Source organism: Staurois parvus, unplaced genomic scaffold, assembly GCF_062004578.1.
Source record: "Staurois parvus isolate SC_StPar_1 unplaced genomic scaffold, SC_StPar_1.0 ptg002722l, whole genome shotgun sequence".
NCBI classification, from domain to species: Eukaryota; Metazoa; Chordata; class Amphibia; order Anura; family Ranidae; genus Staurois; species Staurois parvus.
The window spans coordinates 83095-101456 of NW_028320518.1; positions in this window are offsets into that span (position 1 = coordinate 83095).

The following is an 18362-nucleotide window of genomic DNA, read 5'->3' on the forward strand; positions in this document are numbered from 1 at the left end:
CCAGAGAAAAAGTAGTGCCTGGAAGGAGGAGCTGCATTGAAAATGTGGCTCAGTGTCCCAACAAAGATAAGAGTGGAAATGTACCATGCCTGGAATGTGGTCAGTGGGGGCATGGGATCTTTTACTGTCCCAGACTCTGGAAAACTGCTGATACTGGGCAAATATCTACAACATCAAGCCCAGATTCTTGTTTGAAAATGTTGGCAGCCGCCTCTGGCAACAGGGAGGAAGTTCCTGTTGGGCCTGCAGGGGGTGCCAGAGAGTCTATGGAGCCTATGAGGGCGTCTGTTACTTTACCTTGGGACAAGGGAAAAGTTGCCAAGGAATGTGCAGTTGAGGATGCGTTTATGAGACGACGCACTCAAATGAAGATGGTGACACCTACTACTGTGGTGGGTAAGACTGTGTGTGATAAAACCATGGCTGGGACTGTCATGTTGAGAAGGACTGGTTATGAGACTGTCCATTCTGATGTAGGAGTGACCCCAGTTAGTTGGGCCACTGAATGTGCTTTTGAGAGTGACTTTTCCCTGTGCAGTGCCTTGTACAGTGGGGAGTTAGGGGTTAAAGTAAAACCTGTGCATGGTTCTCAAAAAGCAAGTGATGTCACTAATGTGTGCCAGTCACAGGTTGGTAGTGGGCTAGTACAGCCCACAAGAGCTATAAATGCTGATGTTGTTCATGATGTGAAATGTACTGCTGTTGGGAAAAGCATGAGCTCTTGCAGTGTAAAAGCTGTAACTAAAGATGGGTCATTTCTCATAGCAACTGGTGGTAAGACAGCACAGGTGTCCATAGACATCTCCAGGGGTCTCCGTGTATTGGAGCCGGAGGTTGCCCTGGACAACTGCGATGTCACTCTGGTGGAGCAGCGTGGAACTGCACCTTGTCATAGGAGTGTGTTGCTGCAGCCTAATAATACTGAAAGTGTTCAGGTGAACAGCGGGTTAATGCAGCCTGGCAAAAATGCAAATGTGTGTGTAATTCAGGAAGCACCACCAGAGCAAAGTGGTGGATGTGAGGTATTGCAACCTGCAGTGGGAAAACAGGTGTTACCTAAGTCTGACATGATCCAGAGTGATTTGTGCAATGGATCTGCAACTAAACCCATCTATTCTTATGTGTCTCCTTGGGCGGATGGATCGGTGCTGAGGAGCACTGGTGAATTGAGCACATATACAATGGACTGGGTTAGTTGGGGTAAAAGGCTAATCTCGTTGTTAGATGAGGCTTTTATGCAAAATAAGGTGGACACGGTTTCTGCTGTGCCAGCAGGAGGATCTATAGAACAACCTATAGATAAGGGCATGCATACAGCAGAGACTTTGTCTGTGACCCACAAAAGTGATGTTGGCATGGAGTGTCAAAATGATGTCACTGGGAATGATCAGGGACAGCTTGTGGATGCTGAGTCTGAGATGTTGAGAGTGAGCCGAGCACATGGCAGCGCTCTGGTGGAGCACCAGGCTGTGGTTATCTCCAGTTTGGAGGAGGTCCCTTTAAAAATTTCAACTTCTCAAGTCTCCGCAGGTGAGTCTCTCAGCGTTCCCAGTGCCCTAAATATGGTCAGGAAGGTCTTGGGTCTAGAGTCAAGTGGTTGGGTTGTAACCAAAGTATTAAAGGATATGCTTGAACTTTGGAATGTACAACCAATGTATACTGGGGTGTCTCCTCCACAGTCAGATGGTCTGGTACTGCGGAGTACCACTAGGTGGAGCACCAAATGGCTGGCTGTACATATCAAACGGGAACAAGAAAGTGGTTTATTTCAGAATTTGTTGATGGTGTTAAAAGTTGTATCAGGGTATGCTGCTGGACTACCTGGAAATGTATTTGAGAGAAGTTTTGGAGAAATGAAAAATGAGTCAAAGGTTTCACCTCCTAACAGCCAGGTGGGAAGCATTTCTGCTGCTATGGTCCAGGATAGTGCTGGTCAGTTGTCAGTGAAGGGCGTGTTGACTGCACCAGTGGACAAACCACATGAGATGGAAGGGCTGAGCATGGACCAGAGAACAGCAGAGATCCTGACCAGGGCTCAAACGGATGTGCATCAAGAAATCAGGGTCATTGGGCCAAAAAGAGGTTTATGTAGCAGGTCTGATAAGACACCTGAAATACAGGGAGAAATGGTATGTGAAAACTGGCAAAATGGATCAAAAAAGAGGTCATCTGTACAGGGTTTGGATACATATCCAAGTGGTGTAGGAAAAGCTAAAATGGTTGGACAGCTGCCTGCAGAGTGCATGACACCAGGTGAAGTGGCATTTTGTGAGGTTCACGTGGGTGATGGCTGCCCTATGGTGGGTGTACCCTCTACAGACACTGCCCTAACAAATGCTGGAAAAGATATTGAAAGGTGTAATATTGACTGGAATATAACCATTCATGGTAAACTGAATGCTGTGGTAATGAGTCATGCAGGTTTGATAGATAGAGGTACAAGAAATCAGGGGGGTGGTCCTGGTACAAATACAGTAGAAATAGTTCCCCTACAGCCTTGGGACAGTAATACGGAGAGAGGTATTAGGAAATCTGAGCACCTGAAGCAAAGGGGCAGAAAGGTCGATAGAAAGGCCAGGGGGACCCCATTAGGATTTCAAGAGAGAAAGTATTTATGGAAGTGCACCCGGAAAAAGAGTAGGCAAGGTCTGAGTAGAGCCCATAGCAGAGTGACAATGAAGCTTGGGGAGAGACACCAAAGGAATCATTGGGTAGAGTTCCCCTTTAGGAAAGGTATAGTCAGACCAGATTGGACCCCTGTAAGTGAGAGCTGGCACAGAGGTGCCAGAAGATATAAGTTGTGTGTTCTGCCCCCTACGGGATCAAAACAAAGGGGGGGGGTTATGTGACAGTGTGGCGATCTGTCACCCTGAATTCTCAACTAGGCAGGTTGAGGGGCTCCAGGGTAAGTGTTTGATATGGAGGAAAGTGGCTTTTCACCTTCCTCCTTTGTTTGTAATGTCTGTTCTGGGATCTGGAGCCTGGAGATTTCAAAGAGATCTGGGAGGGATGAAATCTCCAATCCTGGGACCAGGTTTTGGGATAGGCCAGGAGACTGATTGCACAGGTGTGTGCAGGTCTTTAGAGAGAGTCAGGACCAGGTTCTGGGCTCCACCCCGGCAGATAGGAGTCAGGTGGGCTTCGCCTAGGAGAGGTGGAAGCCAAAAGCAGCAAGGGGCTGCTAGAGACTAGCTGTGTGCTAGTGGCCAGCTGTGAGCAAGAGCCATAATTCTTGAAGAAGTCTGCAGGAGGCAGACATCAAGCTGAGTGTAAGCCAGGAGGCTGAATCATTGAATTTTGTTTGATGGTGGATACCCCTGTGTGGGAAACTTCTGTTTTGAACTTTCATTTAAATAAAAGTGGGCTAAAAAGGCCTTGAAAAGAAAGTGAGTAGCTGTTTGCGTTTAAAAGCTCTACCACGTTGAAGCGAGTTCCCACAATATATATATATATACACATGGACCAAGGGGGGCGGGGAATCTCACAGTATATATATACATGGACTAAGGAGGGAGGGGAATCTCACAGTATATATATATATATATATATATACATGGACAAAGGGGGGAGGGGAATCTCACAGTATATATATACATGGACCAAGGGGGAGGGGAATCTCACAGCATATATATATATATATATATATATACAGTCAGGTCCATAAATATTGGGACATGGACACAATTCTAACATTTTTGGCTCTATACACCACCACAATGGATTTGAAATGAAATGAACAAGATGTGCTTTAACTGCAGACTGTCAGCTTTAATTTGAGGGTATTTACATCCAAATCAGGTGAACGGTGTAGGAATTACAACAGCTTGCATATGTGCCTCCCACTTGTTAAGGGACCAAAAGTAATGGGACAATTGGCTTCTCAGCTGTTCCATGGCCAGGTGTGTGTTATTCCCTCATTATCCCAATTACAATGAGCAGATAAAAGATCCAGAGTTCATTTCAAGTGTGCTGTTTGCATTTGGAATCTGTTGCTGTCGACTCTCAAGATGAGATCCAAAGAGCTGTCACTATCAGTGAAGCCATCATTAGGCTGAAAAAACAAAACAAACCCATCAGAGAGATAGCAAAAACATTAGGCGTGGCCAAAACAACTGTTTGGAACATTATTAAAAAGAAGGAACGCACCGGTGAGCTCAGCAACACCAAAAGACCCGGAAGACCACGGAAAACAACTGTGGTGGATGACCGAAGAATTCTTTCCCTGGTGAAGAAAACACCCTTCACAACAGTTGGCCAGATCAAGAACACTCTCCAGGAGGTAGGTGTATGTGTGTCAAAGTCACCAATCAGAGAAGACTTCACCAGAGTGAATACAGAGGGTTCACCACAAGATGGAAACCATTGGTGAGCCTCAAACACAGGAAGGCCAGATTAGAGTTTGCCAAACGACATGTAAAAAAGCCTTCACAGTTCTGGAACAACATCCTATGGACAGAGGAGACCGACATCAACTTGTACCAGAGTGATGGGAAGAGAAGAGGATGGAGAAGGAACTGCTCATGGTCCTCAGCATACCACCTCATCAGTGATCATGGTGGTGGTAGTGTCATGGCGTGGGCATGTATGGCTGCCAATGGAACTGCTTCTCTTGTATTTATTGATGATGTGACGGCTGACAGAAGCAGCCGGATGAATTGTGAAGTGTTTCGGGGATATTATCGGCTCATATTCAGCCAAATGCTTCACAACTCATTGGACGCTTCACAGTGCAGATGGACAATGACCCAAAGCAGACTGCAAAAGCAACCAAAGAAGTGGAATGTTCTGCAATGGCCAAGTCCATCACCTGACCTGAATCCGATGGAGCATTTCACTTGCTGAAGACAAAACTGAAGGGAAAATGCCCCAAGAACAAGCAGGAACTGAAGACAGTTGCAGTAGAGGCCTGGCAGAGCATCACCAGGGATGACACCCAGCGTCTGGGGATGTCTATGCGTTCCACACTTCAGGCTGTCATTGACTGCAAAGGATTTGCAACCAAGTATTAAAAAGTGAAAGTTTGATTTATGATTATTATTCTGTCCCATTACTTTTGGTCCCTTAACAAGTGGGAGGCAGATATGCAAACTGTTGTAATTCCTACACCGTTCACCTGATTTGGATGTAAATACCCTCAAATTAAAGCTGACAGTCTGCAGTTAAAGCACATCTTGTTTGTTTCATTTCAAATCCATTGTGGTGGTGTATAGAGCCAAAAATGTTAGAATTGTGTCCATGTCCCAATATTTATGGACCTGACTGTATATACATGGACCAAGGGGGGAGGGGAATCGCACAGTATATATATACATGGACCAAGGGGGGAGGGGAAACTCACAGTATATATATACATGGACCAAGGGGGGAGGGGAATCTCACAGTATATATATATATACATGGACCAAGGGGGAGGGGAATCTCACAGTATATATATATATATATATGGACCAAGGGGGAGGGGAATCTCACAGTATATATATATATATGGACCAAGGGGGGAGGGGAATCTCACAGGATATATATATACATGGACCAAGGGGGCGGGGAATCTCACAGGATATATATATACATGGACCAAGGGGGGAGGGGAATCTCACAGTATATATATATATATATATATATATGGACCAAGGGGGAGGGGAATCTCACAGGATATATATATACATGGACCAAGGGGGGAGGGGAATCTCACAGTATATATATATATATATATGGACCAAGGGGGAGGGGAATCTCACAGTATATATATATATTGTCACAGTGCAGGGCCCTGTCACGGGATAAAGGCAGGTAGAGGTGGTCTGGTGATGGGCACAGGGTCTGCACATGTGCGAAGTGCAGAACCACGGAGTGTAGGTTGTGAGTGGAGAATACTGCTGTAGCAGTTTTCTCCAGATTTGGATATTGCTGGAATGGGGCTCCGTGGTCTGGAGATTTCACAGTGCCTTGGGAGGGAAGGAATCTCCAATCCAGTGTCCAGCATTTGAAGTCAACCAGCAGGGTTTGGGCCCCGGTGCTCAGAGCCCATATAATGAGGGTTTGCTGAGAGTTACAAGGGGGAAGTGGAGTGGCTGACATTGAGTGGCTCTGTGTGAGCCAAAGCTGTGTGCGGTCCAAGGACTCGTGGGCTATGTGCGGTCCAAGGATTCGTGGGCTGCGTGCGGTCCAAGCACTTGTGGGCTGTGTGCGGTCCAAGGACTCGTGGGCTGTGTGCGGTCCAAGGACTCGGGGGCTGTGTGCGGTCCAAGGACTCGGGGGCTGTGTGCGGTCCAAGGACTCGGGGGCTGTGTGCGGTCCAAGGACTCGGGGGCTGTGTGCGGTCCAAGGACTCGTGGGCTATGTGTGTTGGAGGGCTTCACCAAGGAGAGGGGGACGTCAGACTAGCTGTGTGCGAGAGCCATATGTTGGAAAGAGTCTGCAGGAGACGGACATAAGCCTGAAGTGGAAGGCTAGTGGAAAATTGTATATGTGAGCCAGAAGGCTGATCTTTGTTGCGTTTGTTTGCTGGCGGATACCCCGGCGTGGGAAACATTTTTGTTGAACTTTTTTCTTTTAAATAAAATTGGGCAAAAAGGACCTTAAAGAAGCGAGTTGCTGTGTGCTTCACCAAGAAGAGCTCTACCCTTCTGAAGTGAGTTCCCACAATATATATATATAGACCAAGGGGGGAGGGTAATCTCACAGTATATATGAGGGGTGTGTCCTGTATACGGTATATATGAGGGGTGTGTCCTGTATACGGTATATATGTGGGGTGTGTCCTGTATACGGTATATATGAGGGGTGTGTCCTGTATACAGTATAAGGGGTGTGTCCTGTATACAGTATATATGAGGGGTGTGTCCTGTATACAGTATATATGAGGGGTGTGTCCTGTATACAGTATAAGGGGTGTGTCCTGTATACGGTATATATGTGGGGTGTGTCCTGTATACGGTATATATGTGGGGTGTGTCCTGTATACGGTATATATGTGGGGTGTGTCCTGTATACGGTATATATGTGGGGTGTGTCCTGTATACGGTATATATGTGGGGTGTGTCCTGTATACGGTATATATGTGGGGTGTGTCCTGTATACAGTATATATATGTGGGGTGTGTCCTGTATACAGTATATATATGTGCGGTGTGTCCTGTATACGGTATATATGTGGGGTGTGTCCTGTATACGGTATATATGTGGGGTGTGTCCTGTATACAGTATATATATGTGGGGTGTGTCCTGTATACAGTATATATATGGGGGGTGTCCTGTATACTATATATATGTGGGGTGTGTCCTGTATACAGTATATATATGGGGGGGTGTCCTGTATACTATATATACGTGTGGTGTGTCCTGTATACTATATATATGTGGGGTGTGTCCTGTATACTATATATATGTGGGGTGTGTCCTGTATACAGTATATATATGGGGGGTGTCCTGTATACTATATATATGTGGGGTGTGTCCTGTATACAGTATATATATGGGGGGTGTCCTGTATACAGTATATATGTGGGGTGTGTCCTGTATACAGTATATATATGGGGTGTGTCCTGTATACACTATATATATGGGGGGTGTCCTGTATACTATATATATGTGGGGTGTGTCCTGTATACTATATATATGTGGGGTGTGTCCTGTATACAGTATATATATGGGGTGTGTCCTGTATACTATATATATGTGGGGTGTGTCCTGTATACGGTATATATGTGGGGTGTGTCCTGTATACTATATATATGTGGGGTGTGTCCTGTATACTATATATATGTGGGGTGTGTCCTGTATACAGTATATATGTGGGGTGTGTCCTGTATACAGAATATATGAGGGGTGTGTCCTGTATACGGTATATATGAGGGGTGTGTCCTGTATACAGTATATATATGTGGGGTGTGTCCTGTATACGGTATATATGTGGGGTGTGTCCTGTATACAGTATATATGAGGGGTGTGTCCTGTATACAGTATATATGTGGGGGGTGTCCTGTATACGGTATATATGTGGGGTGTGTCCTCTATACGGTATATATGTGGGGTGTGTCCTGTATACTGTATATATGTGGGGTGTGTCCTGTATACGGTATATATGTGGGGTGTGTCCTGTATACGGTATATATGTGGGGTGTGTCCTGTATACAGTATATATATGTGGGGTGTGTACTGTATACTATATATATGAGGGGTGTGTCCTATATACAGTATATATATGGGGGGTGTCCTGTATACTATATATCCGTCCTCATTGAGCCATCCGTCCTGATTACCCCGGTAAAGGTCATACAGGGGGTCCCAAACATGGGGGGGGGTGTACAGCCATGGTGGGGGGGGGGTGTACAGCCATGGTGGGGGGGGGGGGGTGTACAGCCATGGTGGGGGTGTACAGTGATGATGGGGGGGGTGTACAGCGATGATGGGGGGGTGTACAGCGATGATGGGGGTTGTACAGCGATGATGGGGGGGTGTACAGCGATGATGGGGGGGTATAGCGATGATGGGGGGGGTATAGTGATGATGGGGGGGTATAGCGATGATGGGGGGGGTATAGTGATGATGGGGGGGGGTATAGCGATGATGGGGGGGTATAGTGATGATGGGGGGGGGGGGGTATAGCGGTGATGGTTAATGATAACAATAAGTGTGACTATCAGAGGAGTTATGACGATGTATCACTATAACATTATATATGATTACACATCTTATTACCCATAATAATAAAGGGGGCTGACCCCCCCCCCAGTGTCTCCCTTCCCCCAGCACTTCCCCTTCCCGGCCACCCCGGGGCGCAGCTTCCCCAACTTCCCCTCCAGACACCATGAAAACACCGATCACTTCCTGCCTGGTCTCCATGGTGATGGGTCTTCCAGGAGGAAATCTATGGTGATGGGACACTACAGGAGGAGCTGAGTGTTGCTGCCCTCTAGCGGCTCCTGTGTGCATTACATCAGGGAAATGTCAGCACAGAGAATGGCCAGGAGATTTCTGTCATCCAAATACACAGAACAGCTTTATTGTATTATAATTATTGGGATTATTAATATTACACCCATTATTGTTTATATTACAATTCATATCAATCATTACAATCCTATTAATACAGTAAAATAAATAAAATGACATTATAATAACATTGTATGAATATAAACAGAGGCGTCTATATTATAAATACAGGGAAATGTTATCAATGTTATATAATAGGATCCAATCCAGATCTGCTCTACATCCCAACATCCAATCCAAAGCCGCCTGGGCTGGGTCCCAGATGAGCCAATCAGAATAAAGCAGGCTGAACAGAGGCTGCTGATTGGTCACACATAAACTCCGCCCCCCTCACTGTGACTTTGCACTGTTAACAGACTGGATCACAGATGAGCCAATCAGAGTAAAGCAGGCTGAACAGAGGCTGCTGATTGGTCACACATAAACCCCGCCCCCCTCACTGTGGTCACATGACCTCCCTCACTGTGAGTCCTCAGTTGCTGTTTTCTCTCACCAGAGACAGCTGCTTCCTTACAGAGCTCCTGTTTTTTTTCTAAAAAAAACAAACAAAAATGTGCAGAATCTTTGCCGCGATTGTTATCCTGTTGCTCCCTTGGGGAGTACACAGGAAGGACATCAAAGACTCCACAAAGACCGGCATGGACAAGGACAATGATATGAAGATTATGGAGGAACAAAGAAATTTCATCAAAGACTCCCCAGATATCCGCATGGAGGGGGGGAGCATGAAGATGATGGAGGAACACCGATATTTCATCAAAGACTCCCCAGATATACGCATGGAGGAGGGGAGGACCATGAAGATGATGGAAGAACTGGAGCAGGAAAAGGTCAGAGAACTGGAAAACGAGTCCCCAGGACCCATCAGTTGGTTTTCACTACTGGCCACCATTCCATTCTGGTATAAGGGGACAGTCCTGATAAGTGTTCTCATTCTGAGGTACATCCTGCGCAGGAATCATCTGGCCACAATATTAGCACAATATTTGATGTTCCTGGAGCTGATTGAATTCTTTTATCAACTACTCGATGTCTGGTACAGCGAGGGGCCAACCTCAGAGAACACAATCCCACCCATGCTTATAAATGCCACTGACTGCTACCAATGGATGGTTGCTGGGCTCCAGTCAGTCTGGTCCAATGGGTGGGCAGCCTTAGGGAACACAGCCCCACCCATGCTTATAAATGCCACTGACTGCTACCAATGGATGGTTGCTGAGCTCCAGTCAGTCTGGTCCAATGGGTGGGCGGCCTTAGGGAACACAGCCCCACCCATGCTTATAAATGCCACTGACTGCTACCAATGGATGGTTGCTGAGCTCCAGTCAGTCTGGTCCAATGGGTGGGCGGCCTTAGGGAACACAATCCCACCCATGCTTATAAATGCCACTGACTGCTACCAATGGATGGTTGCTGGGCTCCAGTCAGTCTGGTCCAATGGGTGGGCGGCCTTAGGGAACACAGTGCTACCCATGCTTATAAATACTGTTGCTGAGCACCAATCAGAATGCTTATTGGGACTTATCATCTTGCTGCTGGTAATGTTCCTAAAATATTTCAAGCCATTTCACCAATGGATCCAACCAACGAAAAGCAACATCAACCCACCGACGATTGACATCAATCTAACAACAGACATCACTATGGCCCAGGCTGACTTTCGTACTCCCATCCTCACACCTCCTAGCAATGACGTCCGTGCTCACATAACGGATTTACTCCGGGAAATGAGGAGGAGCGAGCGAAACAAGCGGCTCAGGAACATTAACATCTTCCCATCAACAAGTGAAAGTGTGGACAGTGCTATGGAAGAGACTGACCTTCCCATTCCCAGCGTCGCACCTCCCAGGGATGACATCCGTGCTCACCTACGGGATCTATCCCGGCCAATGGGGAGGCGCAGGCCAACCAAGGAGTTCAGGCACCGCAAGCTCAATCTACCAGAGAGTGACCACATACCACCAAAAGATGAATATGCGGACAGTGCTACGGGAGATTCTGACTTTCCCATTCCCAGCGTCGCACCTCCCAGGGATCCCATCCGTGTTCATCCTTCCAGCACATCAACAAGAGGTTTACTCTTTCCAGCATTAGATAACACTTTACCATCAACGACTTCTGGCGTCTTTCCAACAAAAGACATGATCCTACGATCGAGTTCTGGCAATAGGCGAGAATGGACAACCATGACTGTCCATCCCAGTGTCCAATCCAGAGGTGAAATTCCTAGCGATACCGCCCGTTTTATCCTACGGGATTTATGCCGGGCAATGAAGAGGCGCTGGCCAACCACAGAGTTCAGTTATGGCAAAATGTTCTCATCAATGAGTGACGTCATTCCACAGGACGATGATACCGTCCCATTACTGAGTGATGTCATTCTACAGGTTGATGATACCGTCCCATCAACGAGTGATGTCATTCCACAGGGTGATGATGCCGTCCCATCAACGCATGACATCATTCCTAAGAGATATTCTACCATGTCATCAATCAGTGACATCATCCAACCACCAAGCGATGACATTAGTTCTGGGACTGACCAACCGACTGGCCATCCCAGCGGTGCATCTCCTAGTGATGGCACCCGCTTTAATCCACGCAATTTATTCCAGCGAAAGAAGAAGCACAAGCGACCTAAGGTGAAAAATCTCAACAATCCCACCTCATACCAGGTCGCCGTCATCTTGTGCGGGAGACATCCAGTTATATGTCCAGCAGACTGTTTCATCTTCGACTGTGTCACCTCCTAAATATCGCAGCCGTATTCACCTATTGTCAGGGGTCGGGTGTTCTGCCGCGATACGCCGGGTGGCGCATGCACAGAACACCGACACGCTCTAGCCAGTGGGCCCTGGGCGATCGTGGCGGCGGCGACGGCCGCGCATGCGCACTCCCGATCGCGGACAGGCGCCTGGCACCAATGACAGCGCAGGGCGCGCTATTTAAACAGGACAGGAGGTATGTCTTATTATCCTGTTCCTGTCATCTGGTTTGTGAAGTTTCCTGTTGCCGACCTCTGCTTGATCCTGACCCTGCTGGTTGTCTCCTGCTTGACCCCTGGCTTGACCTGACCACTCTCCTGCCTGCTCCTCCGGTACCTCGCTGCCCGCACGTTGCTGAACCCGGCTCGTGACCCTGACCATTCTCTGCCTGCTCCTCCGGTACCTCGCTGCCCGCACGTTGCTGAACCCGGCTCGTGACCCTGACCATTCTCTGCCTGCTCCTCCGGTACCTCGCTGCCCGCACGTTGCTGAACCCGGCTCGTGACCCTGACCACTCTCCTGCCTGCTCCTCCGGTACCTCGCTGCCCGCGCGTTGCTGACCCGGCCTGCCTGACTACGCCTTACGTTACGCTGACTGTCCATCCATCCCGCAAGGATCAGTCCCTGCTGCAAGGCCTACCAGCCTCTTCTCGTCAGGCTCTATTTCCCGCAACACCTCTGACGGTACTCTCTACCACTGCTGGACATACTCAGGGGTCGCGCCCTGGTCTTGGTCTGCTCCAAGTCCATCCCCACCATCAGGGGCCCTGGTGCATAAGCAGATTGGGACTTAGACCCCGCGTACTGAGGAACCCCGCACTGTGGGCCGCTAGAGATACCGTCAGGTGGTGTCTGACACCTATAGAATGTATTGCGGCTAAAGAAGAAGCGCGGGCCAACCGAAGAGGCCGGCCAGAAGACTCAGAGAGAACATTAGATACACAGATATGATGGGGGAGGGGTGACACCCCAATATAGAGAGAACATTGTATATACAGATATGGGGGAGGGGTGACACCCCAATATAGAGAGAACATTGTATAGACAGATATGATGGGGGAGGGGAGACACCCCAATATAGAGAGAACATTGTATATACAGATATGATGGGGGGGGACCCCAATATAGAGAGAACATTGTATATACAGATATGATGGGGGAGGGGTGACACCCCAATATAGAGAGAACATTGTATACACAGATATGATGGGGGAGGGGTGACACCCCAATATAGAGAGAACATTGTATATACAGATATGATGGGGGAGGGGTGACACCCCAATACAGAGAGAACATTGTATATACAGATATGATGGGGGAGGGGTGACACCCCAATATAGAGAGAACATTGTATATACAGATATGATGGGGGAGGGGTGACACCCCAATATAGAGAGAACATTGTATATACAGATATGATGGGGGAGGGGTGACACCCCAATATAGAGAGAACATTGTATATACAGATATGATGGGGGGGGGGGGACACCCCAATATAGAGAGAACATTGTATATATGTCTTCTGATGGTGGACGTCTCTTTGGTGCCTTCAGCCAGGTGCGATGTAACACACACGTCATCCCGCAATTCTCATGCGTCTTGCCATGCGACAATTGCAGCAACATCACACTGCATTCGGGGCGCCATGTTGATGGTGAACGTCTCTTTGGTGCCTCTTCAGACATCTCCATAGAGGACGTCACTGGCAGGAAGGGTTCTCATTGGTCCCAGCAGAAAAGGCCTCAAGCTGGAAAGACTCCTCCTACTTCTGAAGCCAATCAGAGTTTCTTTCTTTTCTCCCAAGCTTCATCCTCCAAGAGCAGACCTAAGCCAGGGGCCCAGTTCAGTCACAATCCTGGGGCCCCTAATCCCCAAACCTGCAGACTAGTCCTATTAAACCTCCTGAAGGGATTTCCCTACTTTCTAAAGTGGGGGGACGTCTGTTGGCCTTTGGGGTCACCTGGTCAGCAGACATCTCAGAAGCTCAGGTAAGAGGCGTGGTGTCCAGGGGCTACAGGCTAGAGGTCATCTCCCTGCCCCCACCCCGCTTCGTGTTGTCCAACCTGCCGGTGTCCCCGCAGGGACTAGCGGTCCTCCATGCTGCTCCTGCAGATCTGCTGACCCAAGGAGATCTCCCCATTGGACCAACAGCAGAATAGTTCCCGGTTTTTAGGCCACATTCACAGGGGACATACCAATGTGTACCGCCGTGGGGGGCCGTGTTTATTTGCAGGGGATGTCCCGGTGTTCATGCATCCCTGTGCAGGCAGTTCCATTGATGTCAGTTGGGACGTAGTGGTAACATGGACACAGATGCTGATCCCAATCTGACATCCGTATGGATGCATGGCCCTGAACGCACACTATCTGTGTTCACAGCTGTTCACCCGCACAGATGTTACATTGGGAGCAGTGTCTGTATCCATGCAGCCGCTGCATCCCAACTGACATCAATGAACCTGCCTGCACAGGGATGCATGAACACCGGTACATCCCCCAAGTAAACACGGCCCCCCACGGCTGTACGGATTAGTACGCCCCCTGTGACCGGGGCCTTACTCCAACCTTTTCCCTGTTCTAAAGCCTCCCAGCCGGTTCACACTATGTGGTGCGGGACACTGCATGGAGTCTGCACAGGAATCACACCGCATTCCTCTGCGCATTCCATGCACATGTCTGTGCGCTGCGATTTGGGCCATACACTTCCTATGGCTCAAATCACATCGCATCCGCACCACAAAGGTGCAGGACTGTCTTTAGATCCGCACCTGAATCACATGGTATGGGTCTTCTCACCCATGTCATGTGATTTCTGGCAATCACATCGCGTCTTGCCATCTGTTTCGGGTGTCAATAATTTATTACTGACTCCCGCACCAGATCGCATGAACGTGATGCGATTGCAATGCGGTGCGGGAAACGTACAGGATTCGCAGCGTTTCCCGCACCGCATTGGTGTGAACCCGAGCACAAGGAGAACATAGGCTGCATTCACTGGGGGGATTAGGGGCATACAGGGGATTCCTGGGGCTGGGATCACTGTGAACAGTGGGGGATGGGAAGTCTGTACAAAGCAATGACAGGCTGACAGGAGCCGCGACCATTCCCATGTATCCGCACATCCATCGGTCATCTACGGTTAGGGCCAGGATCGCTCATCCTTCCCTGACCACAGATGACCGATGGATGTGCGGATACATGGGAATGGTCCCGGCTCAGCCTGTCATTGCTTTGTACAGACTTCCCATCCCCCACTGTTCACAGTGATCCCAGCCCCAGGAATCCCCTGTATGCCCCCTAATCCCCCCAGTGAATGCAGCCTATATCCTCCTTGAGGCTTTAGAACAAGGAAACGGTTGGAGTAAAAACCGGGAAACCTTTCTGCTGTTGGTCCAATGGGGAGATCTCCTTGGGTCAGCAGATCTGCAGGAGCAGCATGGAGGACCGCTAGTCCCTGCGGGGACACCGGCAGGTTGGACAACACGAAGCGGGGTGGGGGCAGGGAGATGAACTCTAGCCTGTAGCCCCTGGACACCACGTCTCTTACCTGAGCTTCTGAGATGTCTGCTGACCAGGTGACCCCAAAGGCCAAGAGACGTCCCCCCACTTTAGGAAATGGGGACTTCCCTTCAGGAGGTTTAATAGGACTAGTCTGAAGGTTTGGGGATTAGGGGCCCCAGGCTTGTGACTGAACTGGGCCCCTGGCCTAGGTTTGGCCTTAGAGGCCTAAGCCTGGGAGAAAAGAAAGGAACTCTGATTGGCTTCAAAAGTGGAAGGAGTCTTTCCAGCTTGAGGCCTTTTCTGCTGGGGCCAATGAGAACCCTTCCTGCCAGTGACGTCCTTTATGGAGATGTCTCAAGAGGCACCAAAGAGACGGTCACCATCACAATGGCATCCCAATTGTGGAGTGATGTGTGTCTTACCTGCCTATCCACCCCAGTACACTAAGCTGCACCCGTACAGCTCAGTGCGAAATTTCAGCAATGCCAACCCCCCACTATTCACAGTGATCCCAGCCCCAGGAATCCCCTGTATGCCCCCTAATCCCCCCAGTAAATGCAGCCTATGTCCTCCTTGAGGCTTTAGAACAAGGAAACGGTTGGAGTAAAAACCCGGAAACCTTTCTGCTGTTGGTACAATGGGGAGATCTCCTTGGGTCAGCAGAGTAGCAACATCAGCCCACAGAGTGACATCATTCTACCAGAAAGTAATGACACCATCCCACCAACAATTGAAAATGCGGACAACGCTACGGATGATACCGACATTCCCATTGGCAGCATCACACCTCGGGATTCCCTCAGTGTTCACCTATGCCGGCAAATGAAGAACCGTATGTCAAAAATGGTGGTCAAGCACAAAGAGGAGACCCCATGGAAGACAGACATTATCCCACCGAGTGTCATCATTCCACCAAAAGGGGAAAATGCAGACAACGCTATGGACAAGATTGACTCTCCCATTCCCAGCGTCGCACCTCCTAGGGATCCCATCTGCGCTCGCCTAAAGGATTTATGCCGGCAAATGAAAAGGCGCAGGCCAACCAAGGGGTTCAGGCACCACGAGCTCAATCCACCAGAGAGTGACACCATCCCACCAAAAAATGAAAATGTGGAAAGCCCTACGGATCATACTGACGTTCCCATTCCCAGCGTCGCACCTCCCAGGGATCCCATCCGTGTTCATCCTTCCAGCACATCAACAAGAGGTTTACTATTTCCAGCATTAGATAACACTTTACCATCAACGACTTCTGGCGTCTTTCCAACAAAAGACATGATCCTACGATCGAGTTCTGGCAATAGGCGACAATGGACAACCATGACTGTCCATCCCAGTGTCCAATCCAGAGGAGCAATTCCTAGCGATACCGCCCGTTCTATCCTACAGAAATTATTGCAGCGACGGAAGAAGCGAAGACCAACCAAAAAGGTCCTCCATTGGTCTTAAAGCAGAACTGTTCTTTTCTTGGCTCCAGTGCTGAGGTGTACCGGAGCTCCCCATCAGCCACTGACATCTTCAGCCAGGCGGCTCTTGGGCACTAATCTCCAGCCATTTTAATTGGCTGGGCCAAGGTGACTTCAATCTCGCGCAGGCGTGGGAGTTCAGTCATCCTGACATTGATGAAATTCTGTACTAAGCTGCACGGGTGCAGTTAGTTTGAAAGCCATGAAATAAAAAAAAAGAACAAAAAGATCTGCAGGAGCAGCATGGAGGACCAGTAGTCTATGCGGGGACAAAGGCAACACGAAGCGTGGTGGGGGCAGGGAGTGGAACTCCAGCCTGTAGCCTCTGGACACCACGTCTCTTACCCAAGCAGAGATGTCTCTGACCAGGTGACCCCAAAGGCCAAAAGATGTCCCCCCACTTTGAGAAATGGTGGCTTCCCCTTAGGATGTTTAATAGAACTTGTCTGTAGGTTTGGGTATTAGGGGCCCCAGGATTGTGACTGAACTGGGCCCCTGGCTTAAGTCTGGCCTTGGAGGTTGAAGTCTCAGAGAAACGTCAGGAACGCTTCTTGGCTTCAGAAGTGGGAGGAGTCATCCCAGCTTGAGGCCTTTTCTGCTGGGGCCAATGAGAACTCTGACTACCAGCGACGTCCTATATGAGGTTGTCTAAGGGTCAGGTTGGGGGCACAGAGGAGACCTTCACCATCAGAAGACATGAGCACGAAGCGTTCTTCACATGGCCGCTCCACAGACCAACATCTCACACAAAGAGTTCACCTCATGTTCACAGACAGGACACTCATGTGGGAAATAAGATGGACGACATCCCCGAACCCGTCCAGCCAATAATGTACAGCTGAAGACATCATCTCTAATCTCTACTGGACATCACTGATTTACCCCGCTCCGCGGGGGCGGGCCTTATACATCAGAGGCCACACATGGGCAGCACAGAGGCTTATTGGTTAGCCTTGCAGCACTGGGGTCCTTGGTTCAAATCCTGACCAGGACCCTATCTGCATGGAGTTTGCATGTTCTCCCTGTGCCTGCGTGGGTTTCCTCCGGGTACTCCGGTTTCCTCCCACACTCTAAAAACATGCAACCTCGTGTTGGTGGTGTAGTGGTTAGCATAGCCGCTTTCCAAGCAGCTGACCTGGGTTCGATTCCCAGCCAACACAATATCCAACATGGCTGCTTCGCCTCCTTAGTATTGGCGTGATAATATTAATAATAGAAATAATATTTATAATGAGAATCATCCGAAAAATAATGGCAATAATAGGATTAGAAATTGATTTTTTTTTTATTTGTAGGTGAGAAGCAAATACAACAAAACGCAGATTCCGCATACATTATAACCAATGACATGGCGGTAGAGGTCCTGTACTATGTGTACCATGTGATTGGTTGATGGATGAGAAGATTACGATTTATTGAATTTGTTGCGCACCTATAAATAAAACAAATAAAAAATGATTATTTCCATTCTTAATACTATTATTACCATTATTATTGGGATTATTATCATTATAAATATTAGTTTCATTATTAACAGCTTCCCGACCGCCCCATAGCTGAAATACTGCTACAGGGCGACACGGGTGTGCAAAATCACACACACACACGTGATATTGTATTTGTGGTAGGGGGCGCAC